The sequence below is a fragment of the Lutra lutra genome, chromosome 14, assembly GCF_902655055.1.
Source record: "Lutra lutra chromosome 14, mLutLut1.2, whole genome shotgun sequence".
Lineage (NCBI taxonomy): Eukaryota > Metazoa > Chordata > Mammalia > Carnivora > Mustelidae > Lutra > Lutra lutra.
This window is the reverse complement of record NC_062291.1, coordinates 56,137,079-56,159,473: the sequence shown is the minus strand read 5'-3', so window position 1 is coordinate 56,159,473 and position 22,395 is coordinate 56,137,079. Positions and strand designations below refer to the sequence as shown.

The 22,395-nt window shown below is 41.0% G+C and overlaps 1 pseudogene; it reads left to right on the top strand.

The window, feature by feature from the left end:
• Positions 1 to 292: 292 nt before the first annotated feature.
• On the top strand, positions 293 to 11,426 carry LOC125084399 (succinate dehydrogenase cytochrome b560 subunit, mitochondrial-like; annotated as a pseudogene).
• Positions 11,427 to 22,395: the final 10,969 nt, after the last annotated feature.

Here is a 22,395-nt window from a genome sequence, read left to right as displayed (position 1 = left end):
ATAGAGCAGATTGACTTGGCCTGCCTTCCTTCTTATCTCCTCCTTGACCAGACAACAAAGAGCTGCTCCCCCAATAATGGGCCCCTAGAGCAGGAGACCTCTTAGCTCTGCCAGCCCTGTTTTTATCAGCTGGGAGCTCAGAATGGCAGGAGAAAGTGTGGCAGGTGTGGTCTGGTGTCCCCAGTCCCTTGGGCATGAGCTGAATGTTGGCTCCCTCACCTGCCCGCCTCGTCTACCTCCAAGAGCCCTGCCCTCAAGGAAAGAGTAGCATCTAGAAAGTACATCCGGTGTAATGGTGCCTTACGTCGATGGCACTTTACAGATTACAAAACGCATTTGCATTTATTGTATTGCTGGACATGTGAGCATCACAAACCCTACTAACAGGTGATTTCATAGGTGGGTTGGAACCAAGGACTCGGTGTGAATGAGAATTAGAGGGTATAGGGTCATGAACGAGCACGTGCTGGAATTTACAGGGAGCACTGGTGTCTGCCTTGGAAGAAGGCCTGTGGCCAAGGCCTGAGAGCATGAGGGGATCTGTTTTGTGGTTAGGTTGTGGCTGACTGCCCTCCTCCCTCTAAACACTCTCTTGATGCCATGTCATTGAATCAATTTGAAAAGAATTAAAGTGTCTCTGTCCAATGGGATTAAGCCAACTAGGAGTTGGCTTCCTGTTGTAATTGGTGGTACAGATAGGCAAAGGCCAAGGGCAGTAGAGAGCCTGAAGCACACCAAACCCCCAGCAAAATGAATCCGGTCTGTGGGACTTATGACTGAGGAGATGCCATGGTATGTTTGTGCCCCAGCGTGTTGGGCACATTGGAGTCCTGTTTTTCCTGCTCTCCCCACTATACCTGTCTCTCCCCACTATACCTGTCTGCCATGGGAGAGTCCTTCCTCCTGAGAGGGCTCTGAATGCCTGGGGACTCTGATGGGGAGAGACTGGCCTCACCCAGACTTCTACGCCCCTGGGCTCATCCCACTGGGAAAGGGATGGAGGTTTTTTCCCAGGACAGCCAGTTCCCCACACCTAACTGTGAGAACTTAGCCAAGTCACTTATCTGTCCTGACATAGGGACCCTGTGTTGTCATTTGTGTCCTCTGTCCTCTTGATCAGTCTTCCTTCTGGCTTCTATTTGACTTATGTAGTCATCTTTATTATTTTCCTTCTTTCTCTTTGCCTTGGTGGGTTAGTTTGCTCTTTCTCTAGCTGTTTTGAGCTGGACATTTAGATCATTGGTTTGAGACTTTTTTCTTTTTTTTTTTTAATTTTAATTTTAATTTTATTTGTCAGAACGCACAAGCAGGCAGAGGGGCAGGCAGAGAGAGAGAAATGGAGCACACAAGCAGGGGGAGTGGCAGAGGGAGAGGGAGAAGCAGGCTCCCTGCTGAGCAAGGACACTGATGTGGGACTTGATCCCAGGACCCTGGGATCATGACCTGAGCCGAAGGCAGCTGCTTTAACTGACTGAGCCACCCAATTGTCCCATTTTTTTCTTTTCTAATACAAGTGTTTATGGTATATATTTTTCTTTAAGCACTCCTCTGGCCACATGCCACGAATTTGTTATGCCGTGTTTTCATTTTCATTCATTTCAAAATAGCTTTCCAGATTCTCCTGATTTCTTCTCTGACCCCTGGAATATTAGTATCTAATATTTAGTATCTAAATATTTGGTGGTTTTCCAGCTATCTTTCTGTTACTAATATCTAGTTCAGTTGCACTGTGAATTGGAATTAAATCCCTTTGTAGCCTATGGGGCATCCGGGTGGCTCAGTGGGCTAAGCCTCTGCCTTCGGCTCAGGTCATGATCCCAGGGTGCTGGGATCAAGCCCCACATTGGGCTCTCTGCTCAGCAGGGAGCTTGCTTCCCCCTCTCTCTCTGCCTGACTCTCTGCCTACTTGTGATCTCTGTCAAATAAATAAATAAAATCTTAAAAAAAAATAAATCCTTTTGTAGCCTAGATCATGGTCTGTACTGGTAAATGTTTTATATGTACTTGAAGAGGATATGTATTCTCCTATTTAGGGTGGAGGGTTTTATACACTAAATTAATCGGGTCAAGTTGGTTGATAGGCTCAAGTCTTCTGTTTTCCTACTGATTTTCTGTCTGCTTGTCCAATCATGTACTGAGAGTGGTCACTTGAAATCCTTGGCTATAATCATGAATTTGTCTTGTTCTTTCAGTTCTGTCAGTTTTGTTTTATATCTTCTAACACTCTCTTTTAGGTGTGTGTACATTTAAGATTCTTTTGTAACGAGGTTAACTCTTTTGTGATTATGAAATGAACATCTTTATTTCTGGTAGTAGTCCCTGTTCTGAAATCTACTTTGATATTAAAATAGCCATCCCAGCTTTCTTTGATCAGTGTTTGCATATTACATCTTTTTAATTTTTCTGTGTCTTTATATTTGGAATTGGTTTTCTGTAGAAAACATTTGTTTGATTGAGTCTTGCCTTTTCATTCATCCTGATAATCTCTACTTTTTGGTTTCGACCATTTTTATTTCATTTAATTTTTTATGTCATTTGGGTAAATGTCTCTCATCTCGCTGCTGATTTTCTTGGAGTCATTTTTGTTGTTTTCTTGCTAAGCCTGCATCCTAGGGGTACCTGGGTGGCTCAGTGAGTTGAGTGCCTGCCCTCAGCTTGGGTCATGATCTCAGGGTCCTGGGATCGAGCCCATGTGGGGAGCCTGCTTCTCCCTCTTCCTCTGCCAGTCCCCCTGCTTGTGCATTACATCTATCTATCTCTCAAATAAATAAATAAAATCTTAAAGAAAATAACCTGCATCCTTTTGGGTCAACTGTTTATTTTTCATGGGTCCGTATGATCTCAATTATTTATTAGCTCTTTTTTTTCTGTTGTTTTTTAGTGGTTTATAACTTACATTTTCAACTTAATGTAGTCCATGTTCAAGTAATATTGTACTATATCAAGCATGATCTAGAAACTTTATGGTAGCATATTTCCATTTCCTGCCTCCCATCTTTTGTATTGCTGTCATATATTTTATTTCTACCTATGTTTAAACCCAATAGTAGTCTTTAAATGAGATTTAAAAACTAGTCTATGATATTGTAAACAATTTTATGTAGATAATTCCCAGACGTGGCCCTTTCCAGTGGTCTTCATTCCTTCCTACAGATCCATGCTTCCGTCTGAGATCATTTTCCTTCGGCACGAACACTTTATTTTAGTAGTAATCAGTGTGTGTGCTGTGATGCATTTACTTCACTTTGGAATGTCTGAAAATCTTTTTATGTAGCCACTTGTATTGAGCCATATTTTCAATATATAATTTTATGTAGTCTTAAAAAATCAATTGCGGGGGCGCCTGGGTGGCTCAGTGGGTTAAAGCCTCTGCCTTCAACTCAGGTCATGATCCCAGGGTCCTGGGATTGAGCCCCACGTTGGGCTCTCTGGGCAGCGGGGAGCCTGCTTCCCCTTCTCTCTCTCTCTGCCTGCCTCTCTGCCTACTTGTGATCTCTGTCTGTCAAATAAATAAAAAATCTTTAAAAAAAATAAAAAAAAATCAATTGCGAATTGATTATAAACACCAAAGTGATATATGAATGTAAGGAATGATCGCTGTCTCTAACTATAGTCAGGTTTTCCCCCCATCTCTTTCTGAGTTCAGTATAGAGAATTATTTTACATGTGTGGTAGAAGTTTCACCTCCAATGTAAGGACCATGTAATATTTATGATCCCAAAGCCTCGTGCAGGATTGGCAAAGGTATAGGTGTGCTTAGTGAGTTTGTTGTTGTTTTTTTAATTGTATAGATGAGGTTTCCTCCGTTAAGCTTACCATATTCCCCCCTTTCCTACCCATTCTATCTAGAAAAGCCCTAACATGTTATTTAACAGTACTGCTGACTTTTTTTTTTTAAAGATTTTATTTATTTGACAGAGATAGAAGGATCACAAGTAGGCAGAGAAGCAGGCTTCCTGCTGAGCAAAGAGCCGATGTGGGACTCGATCCCAGGACCCTGAGATTGTGACCTGAGTGGAAGGCAGAGACTTAACCCACTCTGCCACCCAGGTGCCCTGTCAGTACAGCTGATTTAAATAATTTTGTTTTAGAGAGAGTAAGGGAATACCAAGAATTCACAAACACTAACAATTGCTGGAACTTCTCTGACTCTCTCTAGTCAAAATGGAGCAGGACAAATGGGAATCGGCTTACGAGGTGCATCATTTTGTTCCTTCTGGTGGCACTGAGGTGAGTGGGCAAACGCTACTAGAGAAGCACTTGCAGCAGCAGGGACGGCTACACTAAGCATCACGGGGTCTTTCAGTTTTGTAGCAAGTGATAAAACGTGGTCCCTGTTCGGTAAGTGGGGAAGGGGTAACTGAAGAATGGCAGAATATACATAATCTTCCATATTGGATGAAATCATTGTCATTTTTAAAGAGCAGCACATACAAAATACAATGCTTTAAAGTGAAGCTGTAGTTGATTGAAATAGGGGATCATTACTGTACTTAAAAGAAGTGGTGGCAGAGGGGTGTCTGGGTGGTGCAGTTGGTTACGCGTCAGACTCTTGGTTTCGGCTCAGGTCATGATCTCAGGGTCATGAGATCGAGCCCCACGTGAGGCTCTGTGTGCAGCTCGGGATTCTTTTTCCTTCACCCTCTGCCCCTTTTACCCCCCCAAAATAAATCTTTAAAAAGGGGGGGCGATGGCATACACAAGCCATGAAGGATGGGGAAGGGAATTTCAGATGGGGTGAAGACATGCCCAGCTCTGCACAAGTAGATTGGCAAAGAGATTGGGGAGACTGAGCAGAGGGCTTTAAATGGTTTAGTAAAATTAGGCTTTAGGGGCACCTGGGTGGTTCAATCAGTTAAGTGTCAGCCTTCTACTCAGGTCATAATCCCAAGGTCCTGGGATCGAGCAGCCCCGAGTCGGGCTCCCTGACTCTTCCTTTCCTCCCTGTTCGTGCTCTCTCTCTCTCTCTCTCTGTCTCTCTCTCTCCAATAAATAAATACAATCTTTTAAAAAATGAAGTTGGGCTTTGGACTGATATGGAATTGGAGTTTGGTATTTATGGAGTGCTCTGTGTACTGAGTTAAAAATTTTTAATTTGATTAAATGGAAATTTGAGAAAGAACAAGGATGTGATTGCAGGTGGTATTTGAGGGAAATTATATGGGAGTTTCCTGAAGTGTTTGGGAATACAGTGAGGTGGTGGTTCCCTGCTGGAGAGCTCTGATTTCTAGACCTAGCCTCTGAGAGTCTGGATAATCATTACAGCTATGGAAATGCAGAGAAGTTTGATGATAGAGGAATCAAAATTTCATGAAGATTTTCTCCTTTTCTGTGATCTCATGAATCTAGGAATATAATCAGTTGGGCAGGTCCAAAGAAGCCAAAGGAGACAAAAAAAAAAAAACAACAACCCAGAAACAAAAAGAAACAAAACCAACAACAACATTAAAAAGAAGGAATAGATCAGATTTAGTTAGGAATGTGGATACCTGGGCAGGCTTTGGATGGGTTAAGAGGATTTGTTGGTGTATCCTAACTGAAGAGAGCAGTTTAGAAGGAAAGAGATGATGGTGGGAAAATTTTCAGTAATGGGGGACGCCTGGGTGGCTCAGTTGGTTAAGCCGCTGCCTTCGGCTCAGGTCATGATCCCAGCGTCCTGGGATCGAGTCCCACATCGGGCTCCTTGTTCTATGGGGAGCCTGCTTCTCCCTCTGCCTCTGCCTGCCACTCTGTCTGCCTGTGCTCGCTCTCTCTCTCTCTGACAAATAAATAAAATCTTTAAAAAAAAAAAATTTCAGTAATGGGACATGTTCTGAGAAGTTAAACAGAAGTGGGAAAAAATTTGGGTGACAAATTTAAATGGTGGTTGGGTCAAGTGGAAAAATTGCATGGGTAGGGAATAAAGACATAAGGACATAAGTGTGGATGTAACATTTCCACTGAAAGGGAAGAGGGAAGATTCTAGAACATTTGGAAGAGTGGTACTCCCAGAGGACAAAGGACATTTCTTCCTCTGAAATTACAATTGCTTAACCAACTACAGTCTATAACACCGGGTGGAATGGAGAAATTGGTTAGTGGGCAGGACTTAGGACTCTAAATGGGTAAGTCCAGAAGATCAGACAGAGTGACATTCAAATAATTTTCTGTGGAATTTGGTCTGAACCACTAGTTTCATGTGGTCTGGACAAGGCTCAGTGATTTGTGGTGAAGCGTGTGGTTTAGGGAGCTGTAGGAAGAAGCAAATTCCGTCCAGTATCTGCCCTTTTTTCTACCCCTAATGAATGATTCTTAACCTTTTGGAGGCCATAGTTCTTTCTAGGAAGAATTCACTTGTATTCACCACTTGCTTTTTTGTAGACATTTTGATGGGTGTCATGGATGCTATAAAGCCTCTTCATTACTTCCAGGATAAAGAGGGCTCCGGGTCCTCTGGTATCTGAGTTACTAGTAGCTATTCTCCCAATACTATATTTAAATATAACTTCATTGTTCTAGGAAACATTATTTTATTTTGAGTCTAGCATAATTTTGAGAGGGCAGGCATTAGAACCACTGAATCTCCCGATGCACTTACACAGATGGATATATCCAGGGGGAGCTTGTACCATTGTTTCTCTATATTGGGCCACATGTCGGGCAATTATTTTGTCAAATAATTGCATCTACAGACAGCTAGGTGGTTCAGTCAGTTAAGCAGCTGCCTTCAGGAGTGCCTGGTGGCTCAGTGGGTTAAAACCTCTGCCTTCAGCTCAGGTCATGGGATCAAGCCCTGCATCGGGCTCTCTGCTCAGCAGGGAGCCTGCTTCCTCCTCTCTCTCTGCCTGCTTCTCGGCCTACTTATGATCTCTCTCTGTCAAATAAATAAATAAAATCTTAAAAAAAAAAAAAAAAAAGCATCTGCCTTCAGTCATGATCCCAGGGTCCGGGGATTGAGCCCTGCATTGGGCTCCCTGCTCAGCGGGGAGCCTGCTTCTCCCTCTTGCTTGTCCCCCTGCAAGTCCCCCTGCTTGTGTGCATGCCCTCCCTCTCTCTTTCTTTCAAATAAATAAAATCTTAAAAATGTCTTAAAAACGCAAATAATGGCATCTGTAGTCACACCTAGGGAGTGCTAAATGCTGAAAACCTTACCTATGACAACACGTTAATGATTATATCTGACTTGTCTGGTGCTGAGATAGAAATAAGGGACCCCATCCTGAAATACAGACTCACTCTTCTGTCAAAATATCCTAAGACTACAGACTTGGTAAAAAAAAAAAAGGGGGGGGTAGATTTTAGAACAGATGAGAATAGAATTAATAGAAGTCGGAAAGCCATGGATGGTCCTCGTCTTGATTTTTTTTCTTAAAAAATTTACATGATTATTTAAATTGATGTACGCATGGCTGTCTCCTGTATAAATTGTCTGGCAGGACTGAAGAGAGGAAATAACACCAAGGGGAGAATGTTAGGGAAAACTGGAGGGGCGGAGCAGACAGGAAATGTGATCATTCTCTGAATGATGTGCAGAATCCCAGCTTCACGGCAGTGTTTGAGGCACAGCTGGCATGAGTGTCATAGGTGGACATTTTTTCTTAAGAGGTGGCCACTTTGTTGATCAGTGTGCATTTTTTCAGAATTCATTCTTCATAGTGAAAATGTCCAGAGTAGTGTTCCAGTGTTGGAAGTGGGAAAATGGATACTCTACTTTCTATTACTGAAGAGTGATTTCTATTACTGAATAAGTTCTGGAATTTTGTGTGAAATGGTATCAGATGATTTTCAGTCTGAGAAACATTCTACAAAGTTAGCTTCAGGAGAAGGGACTTGCTATGAGTTACAAAAGATGTAGCTAAAGGAAACTTATTATCCAAGAAAGCTATATCCAGAAAAGTAGTGAGTAAGTAGTGAGTACAGAATGGGAATATCTGAGTCAATATTTTTATTCAAAACAAAAAATTTCTAAGCCAGCTCTATACTCAGTGTGGGACTTGAACTCACAACCCCAAGACCAAGAGGCTCAATGCTCTACCAACCAGGCATCCCCCTGTGAGTCAATTTTTTTTTTAAGTGGGCTGTATGCCCAGTACAGAGCCCAATGTGGGGCTTGAACTCATGACTCTGAGATCAAGACTTCAGCTGAGATCACCAGTCAGACACTTAACCAACTGCAGCACCTAGACACCCTATCTGAGTCAATATTTTAATAGTACACAAGTAAATTCTTTATAAATTTCATCTTTGAGGGAATACTGGTCACGTAAGACAGGTTGATATATATATCTGTATCTGCTCCTTCTGAAACTACACTAAAATGACTCTAAAGGACTTGAAAAACAAGTACCAATTTTCAAAGAAAGGCCTTGGAAGGATTAGCCAATAAAAGATGTCACTCTAGTGGCACCTGCTGGCTCAGTCTGTGGCTTATGCGACTTTTGATCTTGCGGTCATGAGTTTAAGCCCCATGCTGGACACAGAGCTCACTTAGAAATTTTCTTAAAATAAAAATATTGACTCAGATACTGATCTTGATCTCGGGTTTGTGAGTTCCAGCCCCAAGTTGGGCATAGAGATTACTTAAAAATAATTGAAAAATCTTTAAAAAAAAAAAGTCAGTAGCCAGGTAACAGAAAGACTATAGGATTTTTTCCTAAAGAAACCAAATATCCCCAGAGAAGAAACTTCCATATACTGATATCTAAGTGGAAAGGATCTACAAATCTCATGCACAATGAAAGAAAAATTATCTCGGGGCGCCTAGATGGCTGACTTGGTTAAGAAACTGCCTTTGAGGGGCACCTGGGTGGCTCAGTGGGTTAAAGCCTCTGCCTTCCGCTCAAGTTATGATCCCAGGGTCCTGGGATCGAGCCCTGCATCAGGCTCTCTGCTCAGTGGGGAGCCTGCTTCCTCCCCTCTCTCTCTCTGCCTGCCTCTCCCTGGAAGAACCCTCCCTGGAAGCCAACAGACCGTGCAGCTGTACCTTTGTAAAATTCAGGGAGAATAATGATCAAACTAAATGAGATGCTTTTGATCATAAGTGTTAGCACGGTATACTTCCTGATGTGCACCTCAATTTTGGAATTACTAGGATAACTTGGAGACTGTTTCACATCAGTTCACGTAGACCTACCTCAGTTGGAGGCAGCATAGTGTGGTGGTTTAGAGCTCAGACCCTGGAGCCGGTCTGTCAGTTCAAATCCTGACTCTGGGGCTCACTGACCGTGTGATATTGGGCATATCAGTTAGTCTCTGGAATCCCATGTTTTCATCTGCTAAGGGTAATGAATTGTTAGAGTATTTACTTCACTGGGAGTTTATGTGTCCAGAGTAAATCAGTATGTCAGCCTAAAGTCAACTGATTGTCAACGTTAGCCACATCTCCAAAAACACCTTTACAGGGACGCCTGGGTGGCTCAGTGGGTTAAGCCACTGCCTTCGGCTCAGGTCATGATCCCAGGGTCCTGGGATCGAGTCCCGCATCGGGCTCCTTGCTCAGCGGGGAGCCTGCCTCTCTCTCTGCCTCTGCCTACCTCTCTGCCTGCTTGTGTGCTTTCTCTCTCTCTCTTTCTGACAAATAAATAAAATCTTTAAAAAAAACTACCTTTACAGCAACATTTAGATTAGTATTTGATTAAAGAACGGGTGCTGTAGCTTAGCCAAGTTGGTACATAATATTAACCATCACAGTTCACAGTCCACCCCTTATAAACTTGGCACCCATACACATTCCCTTAAATCATACTTAATCTCCAAATAAATAACACAGTTATACTTCTGTTTCACATGATACAACTATCCTGAGTATTAAAAAACACAAATTAACCCTTTAGCCGAAAGAAGATGTCAAATCCTTGGGTGATGTTTACTCTTCTCATTGATATCCTATAACAAAGATCACAAATACTCACTCATAACAAAATGTAGTTGTTCATGATAAATACAGCCCTTGTTTCTACAGCTGGTCGTTTGATTGTGGCAAATTTCTTTCCTTCTCCCTCCCTCCCTCCCTTCTTGCTTCCTTCCTTCCCTCCTTCCTGGGTTGTGGTTAGAACACTTAATATGAGATCTTTCCCGTAAAAATTTTAAGTGCACAATACAGTCTTGTTAACTGTAGGCACAATGTTGTACAGCACATCTCTAGAACTTTTCATCCTACACGACTGAAACTTCACTGAATAGCAACCCCGTTTCCTCTTCCCCCAAGCCTCTGGCAAAGACCATCCTACTCTCTGTGTCTGTCGGTGTGCTCTCCCAGGGCTAAACACTCTCCTAGCAGGTGCGTGCACTGCAGTGAAGGTCGGTGATGAGGGTTTGGCCAGGGGGATGTAGGTGTACGTGGTGGTGTAGTCTGGTGAAAAGACAGGTCCTGATCTGGGCTCACAAGCAGAGCAGCTTGTCAGCATGTGCCCGCATGGCTTCATGTTTTGCCAAGGGACAAGGAGGGGGAGCGTTCTAAGGATTGCAAAAGGACAAACTTTTCTGAACTCCCCTTTTTTATTTACCCACTGAATTTGTTGGTTCAGTCACTATTTAAACAAACTGTTTAGTGACCTAGTGAGTTAGCAAGGTACATCATATTTCTCAATAGATGTTTGTAGAATGTGATTTAGTTGGAATATTATCCCATGTAGAGTACTTAAGTTATACAGTTTTTGACCCTTGAACAACGCAAGGGTAAGTGGGAGCCGACCCGTGTCATCAAAAATCCACATATATCTTGACTATGAGAGTAAGACACAGCACTCAGAATTCTGACAGCTCACTTCTTTCTATATTATGTTACTTATTTTGTTGAAAACATCTAGAATTTTAGCCTCTCCCCTTTTAAATGAGAAATAACTTAATCTCCTTAAGCTTTACTACCACATTATCAATTATTTAGACTCAAAAAGTTCTACTTCCATCCAGGCCAGAACCCAGGTTGGCTGCATTCTTGTCGAGATATGTTGGCCATTTCTTAATCCTTGGCTCTGTGTCAGAAATGCTCTCCCTTTGGGAACCACAGCCAAAGAAGAGATGGACAGATTCAGGAAGAAGAACACTGTTTAAACCATCCTCTGTCTTCCCATATCACTATCTACACTGTGGCTCTTCCCACAGTGTTGTCTGCTTGCCACCATGGTATTGCTGTGGGCTTGGGTGCAGGGGTTTCTTTTTGGCTTGTCAGCCCTGTTGATCCCTGGGAACTTTGAGTCTCATTTGGAAGGTGTAAAGTTCCTATATCTGTGGCCATCACTGATCTACACAGCCAAGTTTGCACTCGTCTTCGTCTCATCTGGAATGGAATTTGACACTTAATGTGGGATCTAGGGAAAGGCCTCAAGATTCCCCAGCTGTACCAGTCTGGAGCGGCTGTCCTGGTTCTTACTGTGTTGTTCTCTGTAGGGCTGGCGGCCATGTGAAGAGCTGAAGTTCCTAGCATTGTCTTCCTACAAATGATTTGCTGACCTATCTGCCCATTTGTTACTCTCTTCTCCAGCCAGGGCAGCGTTCTCCTGACTTTTTAAGACCTTTTGGGTTTGCACATCCCCTCGGAGCTCAGTAGCAGTAGAATGCCTTATTGAACCATAGCAACAGAAAAAGGTCCAGTTTCCCATTTGTTTCTAAAGATGGAATTGACTCAGAAGTTCCCTTTTCCTGCCCCCAGCTTGCAGCTTACTCAGAGCCTAGGAGCCTTCGTTCTCTCTCCATATTGGGGCTTCATTTGTGCTGTCGGCTTTTGGCTCCTTATTTCTGAGGCCGTCGAAACTGCCAGCTCTGTGGCCTCTGCTATGGGGGCTGGAGTAGGGCTTTCAGTCCCACAGCCTGGGTTTGCTAGCTTAAAGGGGACAGTTCCATTCACTGATCAGAGCCCAGGGCCTTCAGCACCCACACAGTATGACTGAAAGAAGAGAGATTAGGGTAGTGGGGAATTAGTTTGTTCTAGCTAGTTTTGGGGTGCTTTGGGGAGAAAATACATAGCTCTTATTGCAAAAAGAATATTCAGAAAATTATCACTGAACCCATTTATTAATAGTTACTGCATTACTGGAAAAACAAGCCTCTTTTCCTTTTTATTTTTTTTTTATTTTATTTTTTATTTTATTTTTTTAAAGATATTTATTTGACACAGAGAGAGATCACAAATAGGCAGAGAGGTGGGTAGAGAGAGGGAAGCAGGCTCCCTGCTGAACAGAGAGCCGATGCGGGGCACGATCCCAGGACTCTCAGATCATGATCTGAGCCAAAGACAGAGGCTTAACCCACTGAGCCACCCAGGCGCCCCGTCTCTTTTCCTTTTTTTAAAATTTATTTTTTATTTTTATTTTTTTAATTTAAATTCAGTTAATTAACATATAGTGTATTATTAGTTTTGGATGTAGAGGTAGGTGATTCATCAGTCTTATATAATAGTCAGTTCTCATTGCATCAAGTGCCCTCTTCAATGTCCATCACTCAGTTACCCCCATCATCCCACCCACCCCCCTCCAGCAATCCTCAGTTTGTTTCCTATGATTAAGAGTCTCTTATGATTTGTCTCCCTCTCTGATTTTGTCTTATTTTATTTTTTCTCTCTTCCCCTATGATCCTCTGTTTTTTTCTTAAATTTCACATATAAGTAAGATCATATGATAATTGTCTTTCTCTTATTTCTGTTAATTTAATACCTTCCAGTTCCATCCCTGTTGTTCCAAATAGCAAGATTTCATTTTTTTGATAACTGAGTAGTATTCCATTGTATGTGTATATACATACCACATCTTCTTTATCCATTCATCTGTCAATGGACATCTGGGCTTTTTCCATAGTTGGCTATTGTGGACATTGTTACTATCAACATTAGGGTGCATTTACCCCTTTGGATCACTACATTTGTATCTTTGGGGTAAATACCTGGTAGTACAATTACTGGGTGATAGGGTAGCTCTATCTTCAACTTCTTGAGGAAACCCATACTGTTTTCTAGAGTGGCTGCCACAGCTGCATTCCCACCAACAGTGTAGGAGGGTTTTCCTTTCTCCACATCCTCACCAACATCTGTCATTTCCTGACTTGTTAATTTTAGCTATCCTGACTGGTGTGAGGTAGTATCTCACGGTGGCTTAGATTTGTATTTCCCTGATGCTGAGGGATATTGAGCATTTCTTCATGTGCCTGTTGGCCATTTGGTTGTCTTCTTTGGGGATATGTCTGTTCATGTCTTTTGCCCATTTCTTGATTGGATTATTTGTTCTTTGGGTGTTGAGTTTGATAAGTTCTTTATAGATTTTGGATACTAACCCTTTATCTCATAATGTCATTTGCAAGTATTTTCTCCTATTCAGTATGTCGGTTATCTTTTTATTTTGTCAGCTGTTTCCTTTGTGCAAAAGCCTTTCAGTCCCAGCAGTTCACTTTTACCTTTGTTTCCCTTGCCTTTGGAAATGTGTCTGGTAAGAAGTTGCCGGGCTGAGGTTATAGAGCTTGCTGGCTATGTTCTCCTCTAGGATTCTGATGGATTCCTGTTTCACATTGAGGTCTTTAATCCATTTTGGGCCCATTTCTTTGTGATGATGTAAGGAAAATGGTCCAGTTTCATTTTTCTGCATGTGGCTGTCTAAATTTCCCAACTCCATTTGTTGAAGAGACTGTTCTTTTTTCCATTGGACATTCTTTTCTACTTTGTCAAAGATTAGTTGACCATTGAGTTGAGGGTCCATTTCTAGATTCTCTGTTCTGTTCCATTGATCTCTTTGTCTGGTTTTGTGCTGGTACCATACTGTCTTGATGATTCCAGATTTGTAGTAGAGCTTCAGTTCCAGAATTGTGATGCTCCCTGCTTTGCTTTTCTTTTTCAACATTACTTTCACTGTTCAGTCTTTTCTGGTCCCATACAAATTTTAGAATTGTTTATTCTACCTCTGTGAAAAATGCTGGTGTTATTTTGATAGGGCCTGCATTGAATGTGTAGATTGCTTTGGGTAGTATAGACATTTTAATAATATTTGTTCTTCCAATCCAGGAGCATGGAATTTTTTTCCATTTCTTTGTGTCATCCTCAATTTCTTTCATAAATGTTCCCTAGTTTTCAGTGTACAGTTGTTTTGCCTAGGTTTATTCCTAGGTATCTTATGATTCTTGGTGCAATTATAATGGAATTGATTCCTTAATTTCTCTTTCTGCTGCTTCATTATTGGTGTATAGAAATGCAACAGATTTCTGTATGTTGATTTTATATCCTATGACTACTGAATTCATGTATCAGTTCTAGCAATTTTTGGTGGAGTCTTTTGGGTTTTCTACATAGAGTACCATGTCATCTGCAAAGAGTCAATGTTTGACTTCTTCCTTGCCAATTTGTTTGCCTTTTATTTCTTTTTATTGTCAGATTGCTGAGGCTAGGACTTCGAGCACTATGTCGAACAACAGCGATGAGAGTGGACATCCCTGTCATGTTCCTGACTTTAGGGAGAAAACTGTCAGTTTTTCCCCATTAAGGATGATATTAGGGTCTTCTATATATGGCCTATATAATGTTGAGGTATGTTCCTTCTATCCCTACATTCCTAAGGGTTTTTATCAAGAAAGAATGCTGTATTTTGTCAAATGCTCTTTCTGCATCTATTGAGAAGAACATATGGTTCTTATCCTTTCTTTTATTAATGTGTTGTATCACATTGATTGATTTGTGAATATTGAACCACCCCTGCAGCTGCAGCCCAAGAAAAAAATCACACTCAATCATGGTGAAAATCCTTTTAATGTACTGTTGGATTCCATTAGCTCAGTATCTTGTTGAGAATTTTTGCAGCCATGTTTATCAGAGCTATTGGTCTGTAATTCTCCTTTTTAGTGAGGTCTTTGGTTTTGGATTCAAGGTAATGGTGGCCTCATAGAATGAGTTTGGAAGTTTTCCTTCCATTTCTGTTTTTTTTTTAGAACAGCTTCAGAAGAGTAGGTATTAATTCTTTTTTTTAAATGTTAGGTTAGTCACCATACAGTACGTCATTAATTTTTTATGTAGTTTCCAAGATTCATTGTTTGCATATAACCCCTAGTGCTCCATACAATATGTGCCCTCCTTAATACCCATCACCAGGCTCACCCATCCTTCCCACCCCCTCCCCTCTAAAACCCTCTGTTTGTTTCTCAGAATCCACAGTCTCTCAAGGTTCATCTCCCCCTCCAATTCCCCCCCTTCATTTTTCCCTTCCCTCTCTGAATGTCCTCCATGCTATTCCTTATGTTCCACAAGTAAGTGAAGCTATATAATAATTGACTTTCACTGCTTGACTTATTTCACTCAGCATAATCTCCTCCAGTTGTATCAATTCTTCTTTAAATGTTTGGTAGAAGGGCACCTCTACCAAACTGAGGTAATTGACTGAGGTACCAACTGAGGGGCACCTCAGTCGTTAAGTGTCTGCCTTTGGCTCAAGTCATGATCCCAGGGTCCTGGGATCGAGCCCTGCAATGGGTTCCCTGCTTAGCAGGAATCCTGCTTCTCCCTCTCCTACTCCCCTTGCTTGTGTTCCCTCTCTCACTGTGTCTCTCTTTGTCAAATCAACAAAGTCTTAAACAAAAAAAAGACTTAAATGGTTGGTAGAATTCCCCCTGGAAAGCCATCTAGCCCTGAACTCTTATTTGTTGGAGAGATAGAGTTTTTTTTTTTAATTTTTTTAAAAGTTTATTTATTTTAGAGAGAGCAAGCAAGCAGGAGGAGAGTCAGAGGGAGAGAGAATCCTGAAGCAGGCTCCTTGCTGAGCTTGGAGTCTGACTCAGGGATCGATCCCAGGCCTCTGAGATCATGACCTGGCCACAACCAAGTGTCAGCTGCTCAACCAGCTGAGCCACCCAGGTGCCCCTTTTGGGGAGATTTTTTTTTTTTAAAGATTTTATTTATTTATTTGACAGAGAGAGATCACAAGTAGGCAGAGAGGCAGGCAGAGAGAGAGAGAGGAGGAAGCAGGCTCCCTGCTAAGCAGAGATCCCAATTTGGGGCTCGATCCTAGGACCCTGGGATCATAACCTGAGCCAAAGGCAGAGGCTTTAACTCACTGAGCCACCCAGGTGCCCCTTTTTGGGAGATTTTTGAAACTCATTCAATTTCTTTGCTAGTTATGGATCTGTTCAAATTTTCTATTTCTTCCTGTTTCAGTTTTAATAGCATGTACGTTTCTAGGAATTTGTCCATTTCTTCCAGCTTGCCCATTTGGTTGGCATATAATTTCTCATAATATTCTCCTATAATTGTTTGTATTTCTTTGGTGTTGGTTGTGTTCTCTCCTCTTTCATTCATGATTTTATATATATATTTATATATATATATATTTATATATCCTTTCTCTTTTTTTTGATAAGTTTGGCAGGGGTTTATCAATTTTGTTATATCTTCAAGGAACTAATTCCTAGTTTCATTGATCTACTCTACTGTTTTTTATAAATTTCTTTATCGATTACTTCTGCTCTAATCGTAATTACTTCCTTTATTCTGCTGGTTTTAGGCTTTATTTATTGTTCTTTTTCCAGCTTCTTTAGGTGTAAAATGAGGGTGTCCATTTGAGACTTTCCTTGTTTCTCAAGGAAGGCCTGAACTGCCATATACTTCGCTCTGATAACTGCCTTTTCTGATTCCCAAAGGTCTTAGACTGTTGTGTTTTCATTTTCATTTGCTTCCATGTAGTTCTTTATTTCTTCTTTAATTTCCTGGTTAACCCATTCATTCTTTAGTAGGATGTTCTTTTTTTTTTTTTTTTAAGATTTTATTTATTCATCTGAAAGACAGAGCGTGCACAAGCAGGGTGGAAAGGTAGAAGGAGAAGCAGACTCACTGCTGAGCAGGGAGCCAGATGTGGAATTCCATCCCAGGACCCAGAGATCATGACCTGAGCCGAATGCAGTTGCTTAACCAGGCACCCCTAGTAAGATGCCACCCAGGTACCCCTAGTGAGATGTCCTTTAACTTCCACATATTTGTAGTCTTGCCAGATTCTTTCTTGTGGTTGACTTCAAGTTTCTTAGGGTTGTGGTCCAGAAATATGCTTGGTACGATCTCAGTCTTTTTGCACTGGTTGAGGCCTGATTTGTGACCCATTGTGTCACAAATGTTCCATGTGTACTCAAAAAGAATGTGTATTCTGCTGCTTTAGGATAAAATGCTCTGAATATATCGGGTAAGTCCACCTGGTCCAGCGTGTCATTCAAAGCCTTTGTTTTCTTGTTGATCCTTCTGCTTAGATGATCTGTCCTTTGCTGTGAGTGGGGTGTTAAATTCCCCTACTATTATTGTATTGTTATCCATGAGTTTAAGTTTGTTATTAATTGATTTATATATTTGGTTGCTATCAAGTTGGGGACATAAATATTTACAATTGTTAGATCTTCTTGCTGCATAGATATAGTACCCATCTCTTATTATAGTCTTTGGTTTAAAATCTAGTTTGTGGGGGAGATGGAGTAATTGGGTGATGGGCATTAACAAGGGCACTGATGTAAGGAGCGGTGGGTGTTACATACCACTGATGAATCTCTAAATTCTACCCCTGAAACTAATAATACACTATATGTTAACTAAATTTAATTTAAGTTTTAAAAAATCCAGTTTCTCTGATATAAGGATGACTACTCCCACTTTCTTTTGATGTCCATTAGCATGATAGATGGTTTTCCAGCTCCTCACTTTCAATCTGGAGGTCTTTGGGTCTAAAATGAGTCTCTCATAAGCAGCATATCGATGAGTCTTAGGTTTTGTTTTGTTTTGTTTTGTTATCCATTTTGATATTCTGTGTCTTTTGATTGGAGCATTGAGTCAATTTACAGAGTAATTATTGATTGGTATGAATTTAGTGCCATTGTATCAACCTGTAAAACCAATGTTCCTGTAGATTATCTCTGTTCTTTTCTAGTCTTTGTTGCTTTTGGTCTCTCTTTCCCACTGAAACGGTCCCCTGTAATATTTCTTGGAGGACTGGTTTAGTGTTCATGAACTCTTTTAGTTTTTGCTTGTCTTGGAAACTCTTTATCTGTCCTATTCTGAGTAATAGTCTTGCTGGATAGAAAAAAAAATACACACACATACACACATATATGTATATATACATATGTGTATTTATATATACATGTATATATGCATGCATAAAGCCTTTTAATGTTGTAGTATTGTTACAGGAAATTAAGTGATGGGTACAGTCATAGGAATTGCATCTGTGTTCCAATCATCCTAGCCCCAAGTTCAGAACTCCACTAGAAACATTATAAAGGACGTGATTTTCATTGACTTTACACAATGCAGCAAATGTAGGTTCAATTCTGCTTTAAAAAGGGAAAGTGGGATAAAAGTGAAGCAATTGTAGAAAAGAAGATTCTAACATGGATAGAGTAAAAATTTAAAAGACAACCCACCCACCTTCCTCAAATGTACAAGTACAAAGGGACCTATGAAAGTCAGGAAATAAGTTGCCCGATGACAACTTTAAAGAACTCCTCATTTTAACCTCATAGGCAGTATCTCCAGAGCCAGTCCCTCATGGAAACTTGAGGCAATTTTCTTGCTCTTGTTTTTTTTAATTAGTAACATAATTAATGTTAATAATCAATTATGGGTACAGGTACAGGTCTGTGATTCATTAGTCTTACACAATACACAGCGCTCACCACAGCACATACCCTCCCCAGTGTCCATCACCCAGCCACCCCATCCCTCCTTGCCACCCTCTACTCCGGGAAACTGAGGTTTGTTTCCTATAATTAAGAGTCTCTTATGGTTTGTCTCTGTCTCTGGTTTCATCTTGTTTCATTCTTTTCCTCTTTTCCCTATGATCCTCTGCCTTTTTTCTAAGATTCCATGTATGAGTAAGATCATATGATAATTGCCTTTCTCTGATTGATTTATTTTACTTAGCTAATACCCTCTAGTTCCATCCATGTTGTTGAAAATGGCAAGATTTCAATTTTTAAAAAAGATTTTCTTTATTTATATGACACAGAGAGAGATCACAAGTAGGCAGAGAGGCAGGCAGAGAGAGAGAGGAGGAGGCAGACTCCCTGCTGAGCAGAGAGCCCGATGTGGGGCTCTATCCCAGGACCCTGAGATCATGACCTGAGCTGAAGGCAGAGGCTTTAACCCACTGAGCCACCCAGGTGCCCCAAGATTTCAATTTCTGATGGCTGCATAATACTCGTGTGTGTGTGTGTGTGTGTGTGTACACACACACACCACGACTTCTTTGGATAAAATGTTCTTGACTGCATATTTTTCTCATTTAGCACATTGAAGATATCATGCCACTTTTTTCTGACCTTCCAGGTTTCTGTGGATAGATCTGCTGCTAACCTCATGTGTCTACCCTTGTAGGTTAAGGTAACCTACTCTTGTAGGTTAAAGCTAGGAACTTTTTGTCCCTAGCTACTTTCAGAATTCTCTTTATCTTTGTATATTGCAAGTTTCACTATATGTCTCGATGTTGACCTGTTTTCTTTTAAGATTTTTTTTTTGAGAGAGACAGCATAAGCTGGGGGAGGGGAGGAAGAGGAGCAGTGAGAGGGAGAAGCAAACTCCCTTGCTGAGCAGGGAGCCCAATGTGGTGCTCCAACCCAGGACCCCAAGATCATGACTGAGGCAAAGGCAGAGGGTTAACTGACTGAGCCACCTGGCACCTCTGTGTTGACCTGTTTTTGTTGAATTTGAGAGGTGTTCTCTGTGGCTCTTGGACTGGAATGCCTGCTTTCTTTCCCAGATTGAGGAAGTTCTCAGCTATAATTTGTTCAAATAAACCTTTTGCCTCTTATCCCACTTTTCCTCTGGGATTCCTATTATGTGGATATTATTGCACTCTGTGGAATCCCTAAGTCCCTATGTCTATATTGTGATCATAGTTTTTGTTTCCTCTTCTTTTCAGCTTCATTATTTCCCATAATTTTATCTTCTATTTCACCTATTTGATACTCTGGTTCTTCCATCCTCATTGTGATTATATCCAGTCAGTTTTGCACCTCAGTCATAGCACTTTTTATCTCAGCCTGACTAGTTTTTAGGTCTTTGATCTCTACAGCCAGGGTTTCTCTGGCATCTTCTATGCATCTTTCAAGCCCAGCCAGTATTCTTATGATTATTGTTCTAAATTCTTGTTCAGATATATTGCTTATATCTGGTTTTTGTTTTTTATGTTTTGTTTTTTGTTTTTGTTTTTGTTTTGCTTATATCTGTTTTGAGTGAACCCCTGGCTGAGATTTTTTCCTTGAACTTTCTTTTGGGGAGAATTCCTCTCTCTTGTCATCATGTCTAAGTTTCTGTCTTTTCTGAATTATGGAAATTTATGTTTCCTGCTCCTGAGAGTAATACTATATTAAGAAAGTGTCATACACTGTCCAGGGCCTGGAGTTTCAGGAAGTCTTTCTGGTGTATGCTGTGCAGTCTGCTGTCATGTTTTGGATGCACTTTCACAAAGGTCAGTCCTCTAAAGAATTCCTCCTTGCTTGCACTGGCGAGTGTTTGGATCTTTAACTACGTGAGCTTTGATTTGTTTGTTAAGATAAGTCTTGCAGGGGTGCCTGGGTGGCTCAGTGGGTTAAAGCCTCTGCCTTTGGCTCAGGTCATGATCCCAGGGTCCTGGGATTGAGCCCTGCATCGGGCTCTCTGCTCAGCGGGGAGCCTGCTTCCTCTTCTCTCTCTCTCTGCCTGCCTCTCTGCCTACTTGTGATCTCTGTCAAAAATAATAATAATAATAAGCCTTGCATCTGTCACATTCTCTCCTTCCAACTGTGCAGATTATTTTCTTTAGCCTCCGATCAATTTCCAGTTGTTCCAAATGATTTGATGTTGGTACCTCGTGTTTGAGGGAAATGAGGCAAGCTTAGGCTCCCCTTATTGCTCCACCACATTAACACCTCTCTGAAGGCCCAGTTTTTATATCTCTGATGTTAAATTTATTTTAACATTTTTTTTCTGTTTCCTTGATGTTAGCTTCTTCAGGGTTAGTGTTCTGATTTTGAAATGTAATGTTTGTTATGCCTTGTTGGAGTTCCTCAAATATCTTTTCCATTTTTTAATTTAAATTCAGTTAATTAACATGTAATGTATTATTGGTTTCAGAGGTAGAGGTCAGTGATTCATCAGTCTTATGTAACATGCAGTGCTCATTCTATCTATCACCAGTTACCCTATTCCCCCACCTCCCTCCCGTTCAGCAACCCTCAGTTTGTTTCCTATGATTAAGAGTCTCTTATGGTTTGTCTCCCTCTCTGATTTCATCTTTTTTTTTTCTTCCCCCCCCCCTCTGATCCTCTGTTTATTTTTTAAATCCCACATATGAGTGAGATCATATGATAATTGTTTAACTTATTTCGCTTAGCATAATACCCTCTAGTTCCATCTATGTCATTGCAAGTGGCAAGATTTCAATTTTTTGATGACTGAGTAGTATTCTATTGTGATACTGAGTAATATCTATAGTATTATATATATATAATCCATATCTTCTTTATCCATTCATCTATCGATGGACATCTGGGCTTTTCCCATAGTTTGGCTATTTTGGACATTGCTCCTATAAACACTGGGGTGCATGTGCCCTTTCAGATCACTACATTTGTATCTTTTGGGTAAATACCTGGTAGTACTGTTATTGGGTCATAGGGTAGCTCTATATTCAACTTTCTGAGGAACCTCCATACTGTTTTTCAAAGTGGCTGCCCCAGCCGCATTCCCACCAACAGTGTAAGAGGATTCCCCCTCAAATATCTTTGAGTCTTGACGTTTTGTTTGTATCTGAGTTCATAGACACTTTGAAATATTCGTAGTATTGAATGCTAGAGTATATTTCTTCACCAAATTGAGAACAAGCAATATAGACTCCGATTCTAGGACCCTCACTGGAAAAGGATGTGTGGGGGGAAGGATAGGTGACATGCAGCCAAGGGACTTCCCACTGTTTGAGTAATTTCTTCCCTTGATTTGATAGATTCTGTCCCCTATCTACTGTTTGTTGATCCTGTATCCCCCTTGGCAGTTAAGTGTGTCAGAACTCCTGACATATGGGCAAGGCTCTGTCAAGAGAGTTGAGATATCTCTCCTCTTCTCTGGGAGATACTAGCTCTCTATAGCCTTCATTTTTACCCTGCCTCCTCCTTTCTGTCTCTTAATTCTGGCCTTTTCCTGGATTTTCTGGAAAAAGACACTGGGAGAGTGCTTCTTTCTTCTGCTCACAGAATGGTAAATTTTGACATGAGATAATTCTTTAATCAATTGTCAAGATCATGAATTCCATGTCTTTGAAAATCAGATAGCTTTCAATTTTACTGTTAAAATATGACAGTCCCAACTAAAAAAATAACACTTCTCCAGACCATTGACACTGAAAACCTAGATATTTATCAATACTAAGGTGACTGATTTTCTTTTCATCTTTACCAGTGGGTCAAAGTCCACTGAGGATAAAACACATATTTACCCAAAAG